This window comes from Bos indicus, chromosome 1 (genome assembly GCF_029378745.1).
Source record: "Bos indicus isolate NIAB-ARS_2022 breed Sahiwal x Tharparkar chromosome 1, NIAB-ARS_B.indTharparkar_mat_pri_1.0, whole genome shotgun sequence".
Taxonomy (NCBI): domain Eukaryota; kingdom Metazoa; phylum Chordata; class Mammalia; order Artiodactyla; family Bovidae; genus Bos; species Bos indicus.
In genome coordinates, this window is record NC_091760.1 from 79,673,637 (window position 1) to 79,693,793 (window position 20,157).

At 42.9% G+C, this 20,157-nt stretch overlaps 1 protein-coding gene across 10 annotated transcripts in view; it reads right to left on the bottom strand.

Annotated features, from left to right (window-relative positions):
- The window catches only part of LPP (LIM domain containing preferred translocation partner in lipoma), a 758,565-nt gene that overhangs the window by 628,447 nt on the left and 109,961 nt on the right, over window positions 1–20,157 (bottom strand). For 3 of the 10 annotated variants that reach the window (XM_070802158.1, XM_070802267.1, XM_070802215.1), the window contains exon 3: window positions 4,144–4,299. The exons of 6 other annotated variants lie outside the window; for them this stretch is intronic. The gene's annotated coding sequence lies outside the window, so the exon portion shown is untranslated. One more of the 10 variants, XM_070802451.1, reaches the window with a different exon arrangement.

The following is a 20,157-nucleotide window of genomic DNA, read 5'->3' on the forward strand; positions in this document are numbered from 1 at the left end:
CTGGGTTTCATCCATCGCCACTTTAAGAAAACTCATCTCATCTCTCTGAACTTCAGTTACATCATCTCTAAAAGGGAAATGAATGACAAGCTCTGCCTTGCCTACCTCATGGGGATGCCATAGGGTACACATGAGAAAATGTGTATTTCAGTGCTTTGAAAACCACAAAGCCCCGTACACAATGTGAGGTATTCACAGTGTAAGGTATTATCTTAATGTCTTTTCCTATAAAGACATTTTTAAATGACATGCACAAACACTTTTGCCTTTCTGTTTCTATTTTGAATCAGCTAAGGAAACACCCCCAAAATCAGCACCACTAATTCCAGGAAGCTTCACTCTCACACACACACACACACAAGGTTTATAATGATAAGTGCTGTGTAAGACAATAAGACCAAGAAAGCACCAGCTCCTGAAGAATCTTCCATCTCTGAGCTATCCTCATGAGAACAACTTTAATATTAGTGTCTTTTAATGTATTCTTGTTTTTCGAAGGCATATGAAGTATATTAGAGTATATCACCTTTCAGAAAGCAATATGCCAAAATCCCCACCCACCTCCTTTGGGTGCAGAAGAGATGGTCCCAAGGAGGAATTAGCCCCAGCATATCAGTGTCTTCTGGAAAGGAGGGAAGTGGGAGCCAGTGCTGAAGACAGGATCCAGAGACATGCAGACTGAGGGAAGACAGACCCTGCCTGGGTGACACAGAAAAAATTCCACCCCACAGGCCAGCTTTGATCAGCAAACCCAGTAGCCACATGGTGACACTCCAGGAAGCAGCTTATCAAGGATGTGGCTGTCTTTCACTCCCCACACAGGCTGTATCATCTGAAGTTTACTCTCTCAACTACCATCTACAGATTAGCAAAGATCAAGGACAGAGAAGCCAAAACTTTTCCAAGGTCACGAATGGCTGTGCAAATGCTTTCGATTCCTACGCCCCAGGCTAAACTGGCTCCTGGTCCTTGAGTGATCAGGTCAGGGTCCCAAAACAGCCATAAACCATTCACTTGGTACCTGTCTTTCATCATTGTAGCAGGACCAAATAATGAGAGCTAACACAAAGCGCTTGCTGTGCCAGACACGGTGAAATAAACTTTACAAACGTTTTTAACTATTAAGTTAATTTTTTAACTCATCTTTTAGCTTATTTCACTCTCACAATGACCCTAGAACGTAAGTACAGTCTATAAAGATGAGAAAATTGAGGTACCAGAGAGATGAAGTTGTTTGCCCACAGTTCTCTAATATCTCATAGTGGACAGTTTTAAACCCTGGTGGTTGTGGCTTCGATGGCTGTTCCTACCCGCACACACAATGCCTGGCCCTGGGTACTTCCCACGCTGGATAAACATCCACCAGGAGCCAGGCACCACTGGAGGCTCTCACATATATTTTCTAATTTATTCTCACAGTGACATTGGGAGAGGGATGCTATCATCCTGAATTTAAAGAAAGACACCAAGACTCAAAGAGGTCATTTAACCAAGGTTCTGACAAATACTAAGAAGCACCTAGTATTTGAACCCCCGTCCAATTTCAAATTTCTGCACTCTGTAAATACAGCTCTGACAGCGGCAAACTACACAGTCCTCTACTCATCATTAGCATTGTCTATCTAGCTATCTACTCATTAATTTTTTGCCAAGCAGTGCAGCAGAAAGAACACATGTTTAGGAGACAGGAAGACCAGAGAGGTTCCATCACTTACTAGCTGTGTGACTTGGACAAGTTATTCAGACTCTCTGTGCCTCAGTTTCTTCATCTAACCAATGAGAACAATGATAATAGTACCTAATACTGCCTTGAAGATTGTGATAAAAATTAAATAAGATGATGAATGTAAAACATTATGATAGGGGCCAATACATAATAAGTGCTTATAAAATAAAAATAAAAATTCACTAATAATTGAGTGAGATGAAGATAAAATGGCATAATCCAAGAACAATTTCTACCATGGTTTCAATAATATAATAGCTACTCAAAAATAAAAATGATCTTCATGTTCTGTGAATTTCCTCTCTGATAGTCTTGAGTTTCACAGCCCTCTCTGATCTAGTCCCTAAACCCCACAGTGGCCAGCACATGCCTTGTACATTAGAGAGATTCAGAGTCAATGATCATATGATCTTTCTCTGAACTTAGCAAGGAAAGAAAATCTAAGATGCTAAGGTAACTCCTCTGAAAGTTTGGAAGCTTCAGTTGTCCATTTTCACCCCAAATGTTACCTTCAGGGTAAAAATTATTACCCACTGTTAAAGCCTAAAACACACTGAAAAGCATCAATTGACTGTTCTTATTTATTTCTGACACATTTCTCAAGAAATAAGGAGAAAAATGATTTCTCAACCTCCATAGTTTTAAATCTTATGTCTTTCTTCTCTACAAAGATCATCACATTACTTAATAAAATCATGTATTTTGCACGGGTCCTCTGCAGATGTTAGTCACAGGGCTTTCCTAAGTCTGTCACTAATGTGCAAGAGAGAGGAGGTAGAAAGGGGAAGAAAGAGAGGCACAGAGAGAGAGAGAGGTTGGAAACACAAGAAATGGAGGATATTTGATATTAACAGAAAATTCATATGGCAGAACTGCTTTAACCAGGACACCAAAGGAAAAACAGCTATAAGAATGCATCATTAAATTGGGAAGAAAGAAAAAAAATTGTATGTGTGTACGTGTGTGTGTGCCCATGTATGTGTATATGGATGTGTGTGCATGCATGCATGAACATTTATGTAAAAGACCTAGGGCCAGACCACAGGGCAGGAAAAACAGTGCCCATACCAGGGCTTCTGGGCAACGTGTGAAGGGTCATGATGCTGCCAGGGCCCTGGGGGCTGGAAGACTGGATTTTCAGCCCAGCTCTGCCATCCAACTTTCCCATCTGGAACAAATTGCCATTCCTCAGTCTCCCACTCTCAGAATGGAGCCCTCGCCAGACTGGTTTGAGAGCTCAGTAACAAAAGAGATGTGAACATGTTGTGGAAACATCTGTACAAACATAAATGGGCCTTACTATCCATTTATTACAATGCCGAGGAGAGAGACTTTTCATCTGAGCCACTGTGCCTCACAAGTGGAATCTATTCCCATCCCAGCCCACTTTTAGCACAGAAAGAAGGGATGTAGACAGTTTTCCAGAGAGGCAATGCTTTTTAATTTCTCTATTATTTCCAAAACAAAAAAGCAAAAACCTTCCCCCTCTTTTGTTTTTCCAAATAAAAATTAATTATAACCCTAACTTGCTAATAAATGCAGGCTGGAGCTGTCCTTAAGTAAAAGCTTTTGATAACAAATTGCCTGCACTAACTGCTATTTTACTGCTGAATTTTTTATTGTTGCTTAAGCATAGCAATTATGCTAATAAGCCTGGGAGGATGGTACATTGAGTATTGAATCTGACAGATAAAATACTCAATAAAATGCTAATCTCACCTGAAAATTGGAATCAGACAGCCTTATTAGTATTTATGGATACGGCATCTTAAACATGTTTTGTTTTTTTTTTTCTTTTTCAGATAAGTATATATGAAATCAATGTTGTCTCCTAATACAGCCTGCCACTGCTAAGCCTCCGTGTGCTTTAAATTCGAGAAGACGGTTCCTCACTGCTTCAACCTTGCTTCCTGATGGAGAAACAAGAGCTTATTGGTCATCTCTGCCACAGAAAGAATAGGGCAATAAAATGTGTTTCTTCCTGCACCTCCCTTTCTCTCCCCCCGCCCATCTAATCCCCTCAAAAAGGAAAGGTAAGAACTGTCTTTCTGAGCAGAAAGAGAAGGCAGATTTGACAGTAACAAGAACCATTTGTCAAACCATCTGGCTTCTCTCTTCACCTGACAGGAGGGAAGAGTGATGTGTCAGAAAGAACATGGAATTGAGGATTCAAAGAGCTGGCTTTCTCGCCTTGAGTTCTGCCATTTCCACCATGGGAGGCCCTAACAGGAAGCAGTGTCCTACACAGGGACCTTCTGAGTCCACAGTTCAAGTCCTTATGAGAAATGAGTCTCTACGGGGGACACAAAAAAATGGGGGCCAGAGCCCCAGTGTATGTGAAGAGCGAAATATTATAAGCCAAGGTAGACACATCAGGGGAATGTGAGATTCTTGAACTTGTTACATTTACATGGTACCTCCGTATTATGTATCCTCAGGATATGTTTAAACTGGTCCAGGCTTAAATTCAGAGATCTCAGACACCAAATACAAACAGTAAGCAAGACTGGATGGTCTACCAACTGTTCTCAGGAATTTTACTGGTTCTCTTCTTTAGGATCAATACATTAACTCTGGAAAGGAACAAAGAAGAGAAGTCAGCTTCCTATTTCAAGCAACATAAACTAATGCTGAATATCACAATATTATTTATGAAAAAAATCCTTTCCTCCTTTATTTCCATAAGAACCACATAAGGCAGGAAAGAGAAAATTCTCTTCTCCAGAGGCTGCCGTAGATAAGAAAATTAAGAATCAGAGAGGATTTCCTCACCCAGTCAGAGCACATGGGTTCTGGGGTCAGGACGAATAGTTTTGCCTTCTGACTAATTCCAGCCTGCCACTAAGCACATGCGGGTCTTCTGGGTCTTGGGCCCGTTGACTCACCCCAAACTCAAATACCCAAGCTACGAGTCACTGCTGGACAGGAGAGGCAGTGAGCAGGAACCTCAACACCCACAGCCGCCATGCCAGCGCCTTCGCCCACCACCTTCAAGGTTTCCAAAAGCTGACACCCCTTCCAGAAGTCTCTATCTCCCCTTGTTAGGTCATAGGCATGGACAAATCTGGCTTTCATGGCATGCAGGAATGTGACAGGTTGTGACAAAACTGGGCACAGATCCCAGGACTCAAAAATTCCCTCTAGGGCCTTACAGAATTACTGTCCTCTATAATCCCCCGTTTCTTCCTTTGGGCCCTTTCACCTTTCCAAGACCAAAGAGGTCCCTTGACCACTAGCAGAAAGGAGAGGGAGAGAAAATGGGCTCTAAAGAGTCAGGGTTGAATACAACTTAGAATCCTCAAGCCCCTTTCTTCAGCAAATCTTCACAATGCAGACAAAGCTGTGGTGATTTTTATTATCCCCATTTTGCAGATGAAGAAATAAAGGACTAGAAGTTCATAGATTCCTCGCAGATAACACAAAAGCTCGGTGATCCTCAGCCCAGAGCTGGGGAAATGCCAGTACAGGTAGGTGGTCAGCCCAAGGCAAGGTAGTGCCACACAATCAGTAGAGTCCACAATCGTTAATCACAATGTTCCAAGACACACCACCTCCAAATAAGAGAAAATGCTGGCATCACTTTAATATTAGTGATCCACACCACCCAAGGGAGCTGACCAACTCGTCATTTTCCCTTCTACTTCACACAGATAGAAATAAAATCCAAGTCCAGACACCCCTTTATCTTTATTGTACCAGAACCAACATTGCAATTTTCAAAGCAACATCACAACAAATTCATCATGTAGGGATCACTATCTTCCAATTTTCAGGAGGAAAAAGCCAAGCACTAAGAAGTATATTCACTCAACCAATTCTCAGAGGTCTCTGAAAACAGGACCAGCACTCAGATCCATGCCCCCTGTTCTTTCCACTTGATTAAGCCACCTCTGAATTGCCAGGGCTGCCATCTCTTTAGTAAACAACCTCGGCAGAAAGTCAGTTCTGAACTGAGACATCTCCCAACAGAGTAACGATTCGAGTCATACTTCGAGGAATAATTTCTGGGAAAGCAGAGGAGGTGATGCTATCAAACAGTGAAACTCAAAACTCCTACTCACTACCTACCGGGGAGGGAGCAGGAAACGGGGCCGAGGCCCCTTCCCTCCGTGCTCCCCCTGCCCATTTCTGTCACTTACAGTCATTACTAAACTTAGCACTTTAAGCAAATGAAAGATATTTCCTAGCGGCATAGCCTTGGGTAAGTCCCCAATCTCTTTGGTCCTATTACTGATACACAGTCAAGCACATACGCACACACACAGGTGCACATATACACACCTAAGACCACCCCTTCCTTCCCTTAGTGGGATGGTGACAACAGAAAGCCCCTGTTTTATTTACCCTGCACAGCCCTGCAGGAACACCCTAACTGTTCATGCAGTGTCCCCAGCCTCTGCACCCAACACGCTGACCAGAACCCTCCACTACCTCCTTCCTTGGGCCTCCCAATTTCCAGCCTCCTTCTGCTAAGCCCCGCTTCCCAATCCTCACCTGCCACTCTCCTCTGTCAGGTCTGGTCACTTCTTCCCTGCACAAGCACTAACTTCTTTCCCCATCACCAACTGCAACATTCCCCTCACACCCGAAATCCATCTTCCTCTAAATGAAATACTGCCAGGCCTTCAACAAATGAAAGCTCCTCAAACACCCTCCACCAGAATAGCTGCATTTCTCCACATGCTCTTGATTTTGTATCCTACTAAAATCAGCACCTCTATAACTAAGTCTATTTCATAAGTGAGAAAAAGGTTTTGTGCCCAGAATACAAGAAGTATGGCACTACAAGGACCTTCAGTCAAACCCCCAAGGACACTGCCCCAAACTGGAGAAACTGCGGCAGTGGGGAGTCAGTCCCCGGGTCAGACACTAAGAAACACCACCATGCTGGGTCTTATACAAATGTTCTCCAATCTTTACAACTTAGCATGCAAGGTATATTCAATCCCCAGTAAAATCCATTTACCGGGACTCAGAGAGATTTAGTGTTAATAACTCAGCCCCACTAGAGTTGTGTGTGTGTGTGTGTGTGTGTGTGTGTGTGTGTGTGTGTGTGCGCGTGCGCGCATGCTCAGTCATGTCTGAGTCTTTGTGACCCCATAGACTTTGTAGCCCACCAGGTTCTTCAGTCCATGGGATATTCCAGACAAGAATACTGGAGTGGGTTGCCATTTCCTTGTCCAGGGGATCTTTCTGACCCAGGGATTGAACCTGCATCTTCTGTGTCTTCTGCATTGCAGGTGAATTCTTTACCAAGTGCGGCACATACTATCCTAATTCACAAGGCTACTGGAGCTCAGGTTTATAAACAAATCTGTACAATTTCACTGAGATTCTCTGTTATTGAGCAGGGTCTAGTGCTCTGCCAGATGCTTTGTGAAAATAATCTTGGGTAACATACAAAAAACCCTGCCCAGTAATTCTTAGTGTCCCATTTTACAGATCTGAAAACTAAAGCCAAATACCAAACAATATGTGTCTGGCACATTTAGGACTAGAATCAGGGGTCTCTGACTTGCTCTTTTTCTCTTTCCTCTGCATCACACATCTTCTTTATACCTAAAGTCTCTGTCTGTAGTGTGTTAAACATAATGGGTTTTTCTATGCATGAGTCACTAGAAGCAACCTTCAGCAGTCCATGCAGAATCTGCGCTGCAAGTCAGGAAAAGGTGCTTCACAAGCAGCGATCTAGTTCAGATCACAACAGTGATGGTGGAAGGTGGATTTTTGGAGCATGCCATGTGAGCACAGGCTGACCCTGGACTGTTCCCAAGGGTCAAAGTCACTCAGCTTCACAAATGCACATGCTGGCTTGTCCACCATCCTTGTAGCAGGGGCAACTCCAGTGTATTGTTCAAGAATTTTCATGGTCAGACTCAGAAATCCAGAGGTCATCAAGTACACCTCCTCTTCAAAAGGAAATCTTTCCAATAGAAGGATTTGATAGCCCCAAGAACTTGAGGACTAGAAGAAGAGATGGTGCACCTTGACCTAATCTCACTGGAATGTCACCAGCATGTTAGGTAGATATCACCTTTGCCTCTGGGAAAGCAGGATTAAGAAGAGCCAGGGAAAAGTTGATAGCTGCTCTTAAAAGCTATAGGCCCCTAAATCAGTTCCCAGGAGACCTTCTAATTTCTTGGGTTAACTGTAGGTAACCTTCCAATCCCTCAGGCCTCCTTAGTAAGTCAATTTAACACACATTTACAGAGTACGTAAACATGCCAGCTACTGAGTTATGCTCCAAAGGCTGAGAGATACCTGCCTTCTGCAGATCAGAGCTCAGAAACACATGTCACCCATTAAAAAACAAGATGGTTTGAGAAAGAGTCTCTGAAAATACAAACCATGGGATGGTGGACGTAGGAGGAAAGAGACCGATTCTTAATGGAAAAGCTGATGTTTCTGAGAAGGTGGAATTTGAGCTGGGTATGGAAGGATGTTGGCTTCCCTAGTGGCTCATATGGTAAAGAATCTGCCTGCAATGCAGGAGTCATAGGAGACACAGGTTCTATCCCTGGGTCGGTAAGATCCCCTGGAGGAGGGCATGATTCTGTTCTGTAGATGCGATTCTGTCCTGTAGAATCCCATGGACAGAGGAGCTTGGTGTGCTACAGTCCACAGGCTTGCAGACACAACTAAAGCAACTTAATACATGAGCATGCATGCTTGAATCACTGTACTGAAGCCCTTTGCTGTACATCTGCAATACTGTAAGTCAATTATACTTTAATTAGAAAATATATAAATCAAATATGGCACTGCAGCTTCAAGTGACTGTTTCAATTATGAAAGTCTTGGCACTATTTTGAAAATACAAGAAATGTAAACTTCATATGAATAATTTTTGAGTTTCTTCTTGGGAGAAAAAAAGGATGATGGAGTAGGAAGAGGTTTGGTAAGTGGTGGAAAGTGTCTCAAACTCACCCACTCCCTGCATTCTCACTCTTAAAATACATTTCAAGCTCCTCGAGTCCCTTGGACTACAAGGAGATCCAACCAGTCCATTCTAAAGGAGATCAGTCCTGGGTGTTCATTGGAAGGACTGATGTTGAAGCTGAAACTCCAATACTTTGGCCACCTGATGAGAAGAGCTGACTCATTTGAACAGACCCTGATGCTGCGAAAGATTGAGGGCAGGAGGAGAAGAGGAGGACAGAGAATGAGATGGTTGGATGGCATCACTGACTCAATGGACATGGGTTTGGGTGGACTCCAGGAGTTTGTGATGGACAGGGAGGCCTGGCGTGCTGCGGTTCATGGGGTCGCAAAGAGTTGAACACGACTGAGTGACTGAACTGAACTACTCAGATTACTAAAAAGTGTGTATTCACTCATTGACTCATATATTAATCCACTGCCTATTTCACAATCCACTCTACATGTCTCCATAATCCATCCTACATGTCTCCATATTTTTATCCATAAATATGTAAGATTTTTAAATGTTTTATTAAATACAAATGTCTCCCTGCTAAGAGAAATGAGAGCAACATTTACTGAATGTGCAAGGTGTTCTTTTAGGACCCTCACGTGCATTAGTTCAGAGTCTTTCTCTGTTCTATCATTATACATGTGCATGCGTGCTCAGTCATGTCTGACTCTTTGCAACCCCATGATCTGTAGCCCACCAGGCTCCTCTGTCTATAGGATTTTCCAGGTAAGAATACTGGAGTGGGTTGCCATTTCCTACTCCAGGGGATCTTCCTGACCCAAGGATGGAACCCACATCTCCTGCGTCTCCTGCCTTGGCAGGCAGATTCTTTACCACTGAACATGGGAAGCCCCGTGTTCCATCATTATCCCCCAGTTTATAGAAGAGAGAGCTGAGTTACAGAAAGTAAGCAACTTGCCTAAGGCCGTGTGGCTACTAAGCAGAGGACTCTGGATTTAAACCCAAACAACCTGACTCCAAAGCCTGCTGGGCTACTACTACTGTGTGTACGACATCACTTGAATCCATCATTTGATTAACTCCAAAAGGTAAATGGCGAGGGGACCCTGTTCTGGCTCCTGGTGCACATGGCTTCCTTTCAAAGGCTCTAAATCACCTGTCAAAAAAAACAGTCTAGAATTATACCAGGAATCAGGATAAAGTCAGCAGATCCTAGACTCTGGATACTGGTTTGTCGGTTTTATTTTGTTTGTTTGTTTGTTTTTTGATAAATGATTTCTATTTCCTCATCTCTCACTTCTGGCATGTCTGCTGATTTTCAGTTTCCTCAGAATTACTGGCAGTTCTTCCATGGTCACCTCAGCCATTCTCCATATCCTGAGACATGGCATGCATGGTCCATGAGCTCTGAAATCATTTGGTAGAGCAGACTGCTCTCTTGCAACATCCTTTTCCGTGGACATCAATTTCTTCTTAATGACATCGATTCTACACTTCCAAGCTTACAGATCATCCCCCTTCCCTGGATAGAGACGACTGACAGAGGCAGAAACAGTCACCCAGCTCAGTTTTCTCTCTGTCATCTAGGCCGTTACGTCACCCTCCCCAGGTTACAGAATGCCAGGTGTCTCCACTAAAGGACCCCCTCCCCTGGAGCCCATTCTAATCCCATCCCTGCCCAGAAAGGAACTGAAAATGAAAGGCTGTGATTGGCTGCCAATTACATCATTGCTCTACAGGCCTGACTGAACTCTTAATTAATTGAATGCCACTTTACTTCCGTAACAGACTCCATGGACAAATAAATAACCACAAAGAGAACAACATAGGGTGAAGGCAGTAATAAACCAGAGCCTCTGGCTCAGGTTAGAAAAAGGAACCATTTGCTGGGGTCACCTGTCATTAAGAAAGATTTGGTCACCAGGTGAGGACACACAGTTTTCTATATTAAATTAGAGAAGTGATTCAAAGGGGACTGGTTTCAGCTGACAAGAGCAAAGAGAAAATCAATTTCAGGTTGCCAGGACAACTAGACTTTCACTGCAAGAATAAATTTGAAAAAGCTCTAAAATCTGACAACTAAATGTTTCCTCACATTACATCATATCCCTAAAACGTGTGTTGAACCAGTGAGATAACCAAGCCTGCTAATTACTTTCTACAACATCCATAAGACACAGGGTTGATGGTCTTGGCTCCAGTCTGGCTTTCTTCTCGCAGTCCCGCTCAGTACCTCAGCTTTATAGTGAATGAGGACTATGTGCTTCTCCAAATAAATCTGAAGGCTTAACATTGTCAGGTTGTCCTTGGATCCTAAAAAAGGGCAGGTGAGCACCTTTTGAGTACACATCCCCTAAAGACAACCTGACCTTCAAGGACTTGCCTCAACTCAGGGCACTTGGATTATTGTGCTTAGCATTTCTGTATTACTTAACATTTGCAGAGTGCCTTCCAGTGACTGAGATGGACACCCATGTTCCTTGTCATATAATTCACCAACTACCCCTTCCAAAGAAGGGGTTCAAAGTCATAGAATCATCCTTAACACAATGTTAGATCTAAAGGGGCTTGGGAGACAAACGCTGTTTTACCAGAGACTGAATCCAAGACACATATAGGCAAAGTGACAGCTCAAGGTCAACACAGATGGTCAACAGCCGAGTCAGGACTGGAATCCAGGTCTTTTGATAATGGCTTCTATGCAATTTCTTTAAATAGCTGCCATCATTCCACCTCTGCCTGAGAGACTCTGGGAGCTGAAGTTAAGTCCACTTGATCTCCTATTAATCCTCATGAGGCAATGACCCCAAATGGCCTTATCCCAGGAGTTCAAAGTCCTGACCCCAGATCCAATAATATCTGATGAGATGAGCCTTCTCTATGCATTTATGTTCTCAGAAGGCTGAATATCAACTTACCTCCAGGGGCTATTAAAAACAAGCACAGCTAATAAATCACTGGAAAGCACTTTGCAAATGTAAAGTAATACAGAAATGCTAAGCACAATAATACAAGTGTCCCGAACTGAGGCAGGTCCCTGGAGAGCACAATGACTGCGCTCTCCACCATCCACCAGAGGATGCAGAAGCCATGCCTCGCTCCAGACTTCATTCTCTTTCCTTAGAAAGAAAGAAAGTGCATGTGTTAGTTGCTCAGTCATGTCCAACTCTTTGCAACCTCGCAGACTATAGCCCACCAGGCTCATCTGTCCATGGAATTCTCCAGGCAAGAATACTAGACTGGGTAGCCATTCTCTTCTCCAGGGCATTTTCCCAACCCAGGGATAGAACCCGGCCGGGTCCACTGCACTGCAGGCAGATTCTTAACCATCTGAGACTGCTCCCTAATTGTCAAATATGCCTCTGGATGTAACTGTCTTATGATAGATACACAAGAAAGCACTTGCTATCAATTCATATGGTCAGAGAGTTTTGCTAAGTTTGGAGAAACACCTACAGGAGATCAGAATCAAACAGATGGAAAAGTAAATGTCAAGCTGTCCCTCACTGGTGATAAACCAAGTAAACTATGAAAAACAATGAGCCCAATTGAAGGTACTTTCAGGGGGTTCAGCCTTAAGAGCCAATTTTGAATCTGGTGGGAGGTCAGAAGAATAAAGCACACCCTCAAGGGCTCTGGCTGCAGGTGCCAATGGGAGAAAGAGGTGAGGACAGAGCATTCCTTCCATTCAATACCTGGTCCTTGACTCTCGTTAGCAAGGTGAGCAGAAAAGAGTAGGAGAGGGAACCAGGGGTGAGTAGAGTAACTCAGACATCAAAAGCTGGTATCGGACTGAGACATGAGCTGGTGTCTGAGAGACATGACGTCTAACTCTGACCCTGCCACCATATGCTTTGTGATGCTGGGCAAGTTACTTAAACCTCTCTAAGCCTCAGTTTCCTCATATATTCAACATATATAATACTACTACCTACTGCACAGGCTGGCTTTGAGGATTGTTCAGCCGCTTAGCTGTGTCCGATTCTTTGCAACCCTATGGACTGTAGCCCGCCAGGTTCCTCTGTCTGCGGGATTTTCCCAGCAAGAATACTGCAGTGGGTTGCCATTTCCTCCTCCAGGGGCTGTGAGGATTAAATGAAAGGAAATATGGGGGGAAATTTACCCAGTGCCTGACATTTAGAACATGTGCAATAAATGTGAGTTGTCATGCTAACCAGAGAGGCTGGAGGCTGGAAGCTAGCACAGAAAAAAAGGCAAAAAGTAAAACATAAAGTTAGAGGTAAAGATCATGGGAACAGAGAAAAGAAGCTCAATCTTACCAGTTCTACTTTGTATCCACTAGGGAGTTATCAGGATCACATTCCTGAGTTTTAAATTTAGGGGTGAATGACAATAATTTAGAAATGGTCAAGCATCTGAAAACCTCGGACTTGAGTGGAAATCCAGGAACACTTGAAAATTCAACCACCTGGTCAATGTAGAGGTCCGTTCTCGGCATTTGAGCCATTAAAATCCAGGACTGAGTGGTAAATGTGGCTCCAAGATTCTCATCCCAAAACAAGAAACGAATTTTAGTTTTTGTAAAATGCTTCCCCCCTACCCCCAGTTCATTTAACATACTTTATAGCACACATGGACACAGTCCATACCACCAAGAGAAGTAAGAAATGGGCACGAGAACCATGAAATTGGGACTTCCCTGGCGGACCAGCAGTTAAGACTCTGTTCTTCTGCTGTAGGGTGTGCAGATTCAATCCCTGATCAAGAACTAGGATCCCACATGCTGCGGTCAAAAAAAACACAAAAAACCAAGAACCATGAAATTAAAGAGTAGTCCCATTAAGTCAAGCCCATATAAAGAGACATGAGACTTAGAAGAAACAAAAGAAACCAAATTTACTGAGCTTCTATTCTGCCAATGATGCATAAGAATTAAGAGAGGAGAGGATCAAGGAAGATTTTCTGGAAGAAGTCCCTTTGAGCTGATCATCTGCTGGGGCACCTAGAATTTGGGGCCACATCCTTTTCTTCAGCAAGATCGTGACAATGCAGTGCCACTGGATGGGGAACCAAAAGCCCCACAACCACTGGTCTTCCTTCCCTCCAGGTTCCAATCTGCAACACGAGCAACTACCTACCACTCCACTAACAGAGAAGCAGAAGCACAGGGAAGCTAGGGAGGGAGCTCGAAGTTGGAATTAAGCCAGCATCAAGGCTCAATGCACCCGCAGGTACAAAGCAAAGCAGACGTGAAAAGGAGACGAAAAAAGGGATCAGAAGAAAATATGGGCTTCCTGGTAAAACAGAGTGAGAGAATAAAGGGTCAGGTTATGAAGAGAGGAAAAAGAAATGAGAGACAAGAGAAAGAGAAGGAGGAAAGGACGAAAGGAAAGAGCTGGTGTGTTGTTTGTTTGTAGTGTTTATTTCTGTAAGCATACTTCTGCCACGTCATTTTTAAAAAAAAATCATACTTGGGTTAAATCATTCAGATGTTAGCTTGAGAGAACTTTGTTTTATTCTCTGACCAGCATTGAGAAGAGTTCCTGGAATATAGTAGGTGCTGAATAAATATTTACTGATTGAATGAATAATGCTCAGCTACAGTGGGTCACTGTTGCTGAGAAGAAAGAGGCTTTGAAAGTCACCAAGAAAAATAGCAAGATTCTGTTTATACTTCAGTTCACTTGCTTTCATAGGTGGGAGGACACAGGTGAAAACAAAGTTAGTGCAGGGCTCCAGGGGGCAGTCACCGTATGATCACCAAATTTCAATCAGACTGACCCACACCCGAGGACAAAGGAAAGGTAGGCCATTCCCTGGATGAAATTCATCTGAATCGGATGGTTCAAAGCCAGGATGAACCCTGGCCATTTCACTGTCTCCTTTGGAGAAAGGTGCCATTTCTCACTGCTTGAGAATATCAATGCTCTGGAAGTAAAATTGAGGTGACTAGACTTCCCTTGTAGCTTAGTTGGTAAACAATCTGCCTGCAATGCGGGAGACCAGGGTTCGATCCCTGGGCCGGGAAAATTCCCTGGAGAAGGAAATGGCAATCCACTCCAGTATCCTTGCCTGGAGAATCCCATGGACAGAGGAGTCCAGCAGACTACAGTCCGTGGGTTCGCAAGAGTTGGACACGACTTAGCAACTAAACCACCACCACCACCACAAACTTCATAAATGAAATTAGTTGAGAAAAAGGACAGGATCTAGAAAGGACTAGATTTAAGCACTGAATTGAAGCCTGCCTAGAAGACTTGCCTATCAATTTTCATGGTGTCCCTTCAATCATTCTCTTAACAATTACTGAGAATGATTGAAGGAACACCATGAAGATTGGCTAACTTCCCAACTAGTTCAGAAAGTAACTTTGCCCATAATGAGGAATATAACAGTGACTTGAAGATGGAAACACTAATTACAAAATGATGAAACGAGCTAATAGCAACCACTTCACTCTTCCATCATAAGCTGTATCAGAAGTTTCCATAGCCTGCAAGGTCGGCACTTCTTTCTATGGCTGTGCCAAATCTCAAGAGCCTGTTATTATTTATTACACATGAAGCACTTTCCATCTGCAGAGCGCTTTGGAGTCATGTTTTATTAGTTACTCAGCATTCTTAAATCTAAACACAGCTAAAGTCCTACTGGAGGAGAGGCAAGCCCCATGATTTACTTACTCATCACACTTAATGGGTCTACACAATCCCTCCCAATGACTGGACAAGTTAAGGAAGGGGCAAAGAAAACACTAAAACTGAGAAATCAAATCAATCCAGTTCTTTCTTCAAGGCTGCCTGGCAGGGGGCTATAGTGCTGCGAGTTGCAGCAGGAAAAGGTGCAGAAATGTATATATGACACAGCTCTTGGCCTCAAGGAACTTATGGCCTAGAGCTATCTGAGAGAATCTTTATGCTCCCTTCCAACTTGAAGAGTCTGGGTTTCTACAAAAATATAAATAGGTTTCAAATACCATGTGCAGAACATGTTCTGACATGATCCAAAATTTGAGTAATTAAACAAATACAATTCTGTCCCCAAAAATCAAAAGGAAAGAATATTTTTTCAAAAGGAAAGAAATAAGAAAAATTGAATTATTTTTTCAATTTTCACCTTCCAGACTCAAGATAAGCAGCCCCGAATCATATAAGAGGAAATTTTAGATGAAATGGGGGTTAATAATCTCTTTCAAGAGCAGACAGTCAACCCAAGGAACTTACTCTAAAAAGAAAACATAAATTTAAGAGAAGGATTCTACTCTCATAAAGCCATTTAATAGATGCATAAATTAATACTGATGGAAGTTATAAGTAGTTTGGGTATTTCTCTAAACAATAAAGATGAAAAGACCCTGATGCTGAGAAAGATTGAAGGCAGGAGGAGAAGGGGACAACAGAGGATAAGATGGTTGGATGGCATCACCGACTCAATGGACATGAGTTTGGGTGAACTCCAGGAGTTGGTGATAGACAGGGAGGCCTGGCGTGCTGCAGTTCATGGGATCTCAAAGAGTCGGACACGACTGAGCGACTGAACTGAATTGAAAGATCAAAGTGTTTGGAGGAACTACCTTCTACTTCTATAAGAGACATGAAATAGTCAAGTATAGATGATCATATCACCTGCTAAGAATAACAGAAGATGGATGGATGGATGAGAGGGAAGATGGGGTATTCTCCACACGATTTAAAGTTTAAACCAAGTGGTTTGTGATTCACTTCTAAGGATTAGCATCTAGTAGCAAGCTTGGCACATGTTAAATGTTCAATAATTTTTAGCTCTTTGCTGTCTTAAGTAAGTGAAAATATGCAAGCAAGAATGAACAGTCCCAAACAAGAATTCCTCAGTTGTGTTCTCTGTCAAGGTGTCCTAGTTGATAATTCTGTTGTTAAAGTGAACTGACTGTCCCATCACCCTGCTCATTACCGAGACTGATTCATCAAACATTTTGGTTCATGCAATTCACAACTAATTAAAAGCCATCCTCTATCATCCTTTGATGGGGCTTCCCTGATGGCTCAGTGGTAAAGAATTGGCCTACAATGCAGGAGATGCGGGTTTGATCTCTTGGTCGGGAAGATCCCCTAGAGTAGGAAATGGCAACCCACTCTAGTATTCTTACCTGGGGAATCCACGGGCAGAGGAGCCTGGCTACATACAGTCCATGGGGTTACAAAGAGTTGGACACAACTTAGCAACTTGAGCATGGCACCATCCATTGATGAGGGAGGTAGGGGGGTGTGTGTGTGTGTGTGTGTGTGTGTGTTTATCAATTTACTGGCTAGGCTGAAGCTTCATAAGTCAATATGTTTGAAGCTTCCTAAGAATGTCTAAAGCTTCGTAAGAGCACTAGACAAATCTTTGCTATGCCATCTCTTTACCACGTGCTACTTCAAGTTTTGAGTATCAGTTTGTTCTTAAGTAAAGATATATTCTTTAGCCTTCCACTTCACCTGTGAGGATCTGATGAGTACATAGGTATGGTAAGGGATTAGTCCACGAGGAAGCCCTATAGAAACCTACGTCACATATCGTACTCTCAAAAAAATTAGTCATGGCCAATAAGTTATTACTGTTTATATGACTGCTCTTCCCTGTGGTTTTCTTACAATAGCACCAAGCATTTGAAGCCATTATAATGGATGATTCCAACTAAAGCAGAAGATACACTGTGCTCAGTTTCCTTAAATAGTCCCTAAATTATTGGTAGAGTCTTTCACGGAGCCCCAGGAGCCTGATTCATTCTTCTACTTTCTACTTCAGCCCCAGTTATGCTTGCTGCCCTGCCATCATGCGCTGTCTTCTCCTTTTATACACACACCTACCTCCATGGCACCAAAGGGCTCAGAGCAAGCTCAAAGTCAAGATGAAGGCCACACATGTAAGGAAAGGCTGCTGAAGCCCTCATTTCCCAACCTAAAACCATCAGGTTCTAGGAACCAGATTGTGAAGGGAGGTGAATGTCTTACTAAAAAAATTTGGTCAACATATTGCCTAGCATAATGAGTGGGAGCTCACAGAGGGGTCACCTTATCTTTTTCTTTTAAGACATTAAGGAGGTCTGGTCAGGACTCTGTACAAGTTGATGAGCTCAGTATGACTGGGGATATGAAGTAGGAGGAACGAAGAGACAATTTGGAAATACACTCAATCCATGCTTTCAGAAGGCCCACTAGCATTTCATGATCCAGATGGAGAAATGAAAGCTTGGAGATCTGAAGCAAGCAAGTAAGCAAGAGAGAGACAGAAGGAGGTAGGAAGAAAGGAAAGAAAGGAAAGAGAAAAGAAAGGAAGGAAGACAAGAAGGAAGAAATCATGCCTGCTCTCATAAAGTAGAAATGACTGGTCCTCTCTAGACCAGAATTTTGTATTTTTATTTCTTAACCTTGTTAACATCTGTGACGGGTAACTGACTCATCCAATTACTAAATGGAAAGCCAGCACCTCAATTTCACATCCCTAGTTCCATTTCCTATGGTGTGAGGAAGTTTCCGGAACGGTCTGCTGCCAGTCCCACTTCTCTCACAGAGAAGACAGAATCTATAAAAGAAGCAGACAACTAATAAGGGCATTACAAAGCTGCATTGGCCAAGTGCACACCTGTTCCTACAGCTTTGCGCTGGACACACCCGAATTTCTTCTCCAACAACAAGGACAAGCAGAGGGGAAAGACCGTGAGGGTGCACTCAAAGCAATCCTCTCCACCCTCAGCAGAAAGCTGTCTGCCAAGTGGAGGCCAACCATGTGCCCAAGTTATATTTAAGGAAATCACAAAGAAAAATTCAAGACCAGGGGTTTTATTCAGTCTTTTTAAGTTCAAACCACAGAAAGAATTTGGAAGAATTAGAAACTTCTTTTTGTGGGGAATTCCACAGGAACTGGAAAATCTCAGGCAAAATTAGAACCAAAGACAACAGAAATAGTAGAGATCTCAGAGATCATCAAATTCAGCCCCGCCACTCTGACACTAAGCAAAACAAGCCAAAGAGTTTCACAGCTGGATGGCGGTCGGATTGGGCTGAGGACCCACATCTGCTGACTCCAAGAATAATTTCTTAGTCCTCATTCCTTGCTAGCATTGACTTCAACACTAATTCCAAATTAAACCTACATGTGACCAAAAAGAAAAGGGAAAATAAACTATTCCCTGTGGCAGATGCTTGGAACATTAGCTTCTTTCTGAAAACGTTACAGTTCGTGTTCTGCAAAAGATGGAAACCAACAAGGGTCCTGTTTTGCTAGTTGCGAACGCACACTTCACAGGAATGCATTTTATGTCTGGTATTCTCCTGCCGCTCCCTTGCCCTGTTTCTCTTTGGCCATATATGGAACTGAGCTCTAACGTCTGGGTCACAGAACTCAGGCCTCGGGTATGAAAGCAATCTGGTTTCGGTGCTGTTTGTCTTTACTGAAAATCCGATGAATCCATCTAGGAAACATTTACTAAAATGCAAAAGGCAGGAAGAATTGATTCACACCCTGAACTTGGCACACAGAAACAGATTATTCTTTTGCTCACCCAAAGGTATGCTAACCAGATTCTGTGGAGAAAGTGACAAATTTAACAAATATAAAAGTTTCTTGCTCAAGAGGTGTGTGCATGTGTGTGTGTGCGTCTATATGTGTGCAACTCACATGTGTGTCGGGGAGGGGAGGGTAGTTGTCCTAACAGAGTTAGAAAGACAAAATTGATGCAAAAAGCAAGACAGTACCATCAAACCAATAACAATACATACTAGGGATTCATCTTTCCTGATATGACTTAGTTATCTCTTTATGTGGTATCTGACTCTCAAACTTTTGCAAATAGCACTTCAGAAATAGAAAATCTCTTTGAAAATGGGGATTACCTGCAATTATTATTTCAATTTAAAACAAGCATTTAGTAAGCATCTATAATTTCCAACAATATTCCTGAGAAGACTTGTGTGTGTGCTGTGCTCAGTCACTCAGTTGTGTCCAACTCTTTGTGACTTCATGGACTGTAGCCCTGCAGGCTCTTCTGTCTGTGGGATTTCCCAGGCAAGAATACTGGAGTGGGTTTTCATTTCCACCTCCAGGGGATCTTCCCGACCCCAGGATCGAACCTGTGTCTCCTATGTCTCCTGCATTGCAGACAGATTTTTTACCTGCTGAACCACTGGGGAAGCCATGGATTTACACAAAGAGAATTCAACAAGCACATTCCCCAGGCATGTCAACTTAGAAGGACAGAAATATGGGGCCAGGAAAGAAGAGCCATTTCAAATGGGGGGAAAACCAAGGGCCCAGGAATAGAAATGACTCGCCCAATAGTGCATAGATCAGTAATTTCCATGTGGAGCACATAAAATCTAAAATGAAAGTAGAAGAGACTACATAAAGATTAGTTATGAGCTCCAAGAACAGAGAGAGAAAATGGCTACCTGTTAACCCTTAACAGTATTCAGCACTCACTAAAGCATGTGGTCACCCACAAACTAGCTTTGTCATTTTCCAGAGAGCACTTTTTGTCTCCTGGTGAGGACAAGGATGGGTAGAGATCACATCCTCTATTTGAAAGGCCTCTGGAGTCAGGCAGTCCGGGTCATAAGAT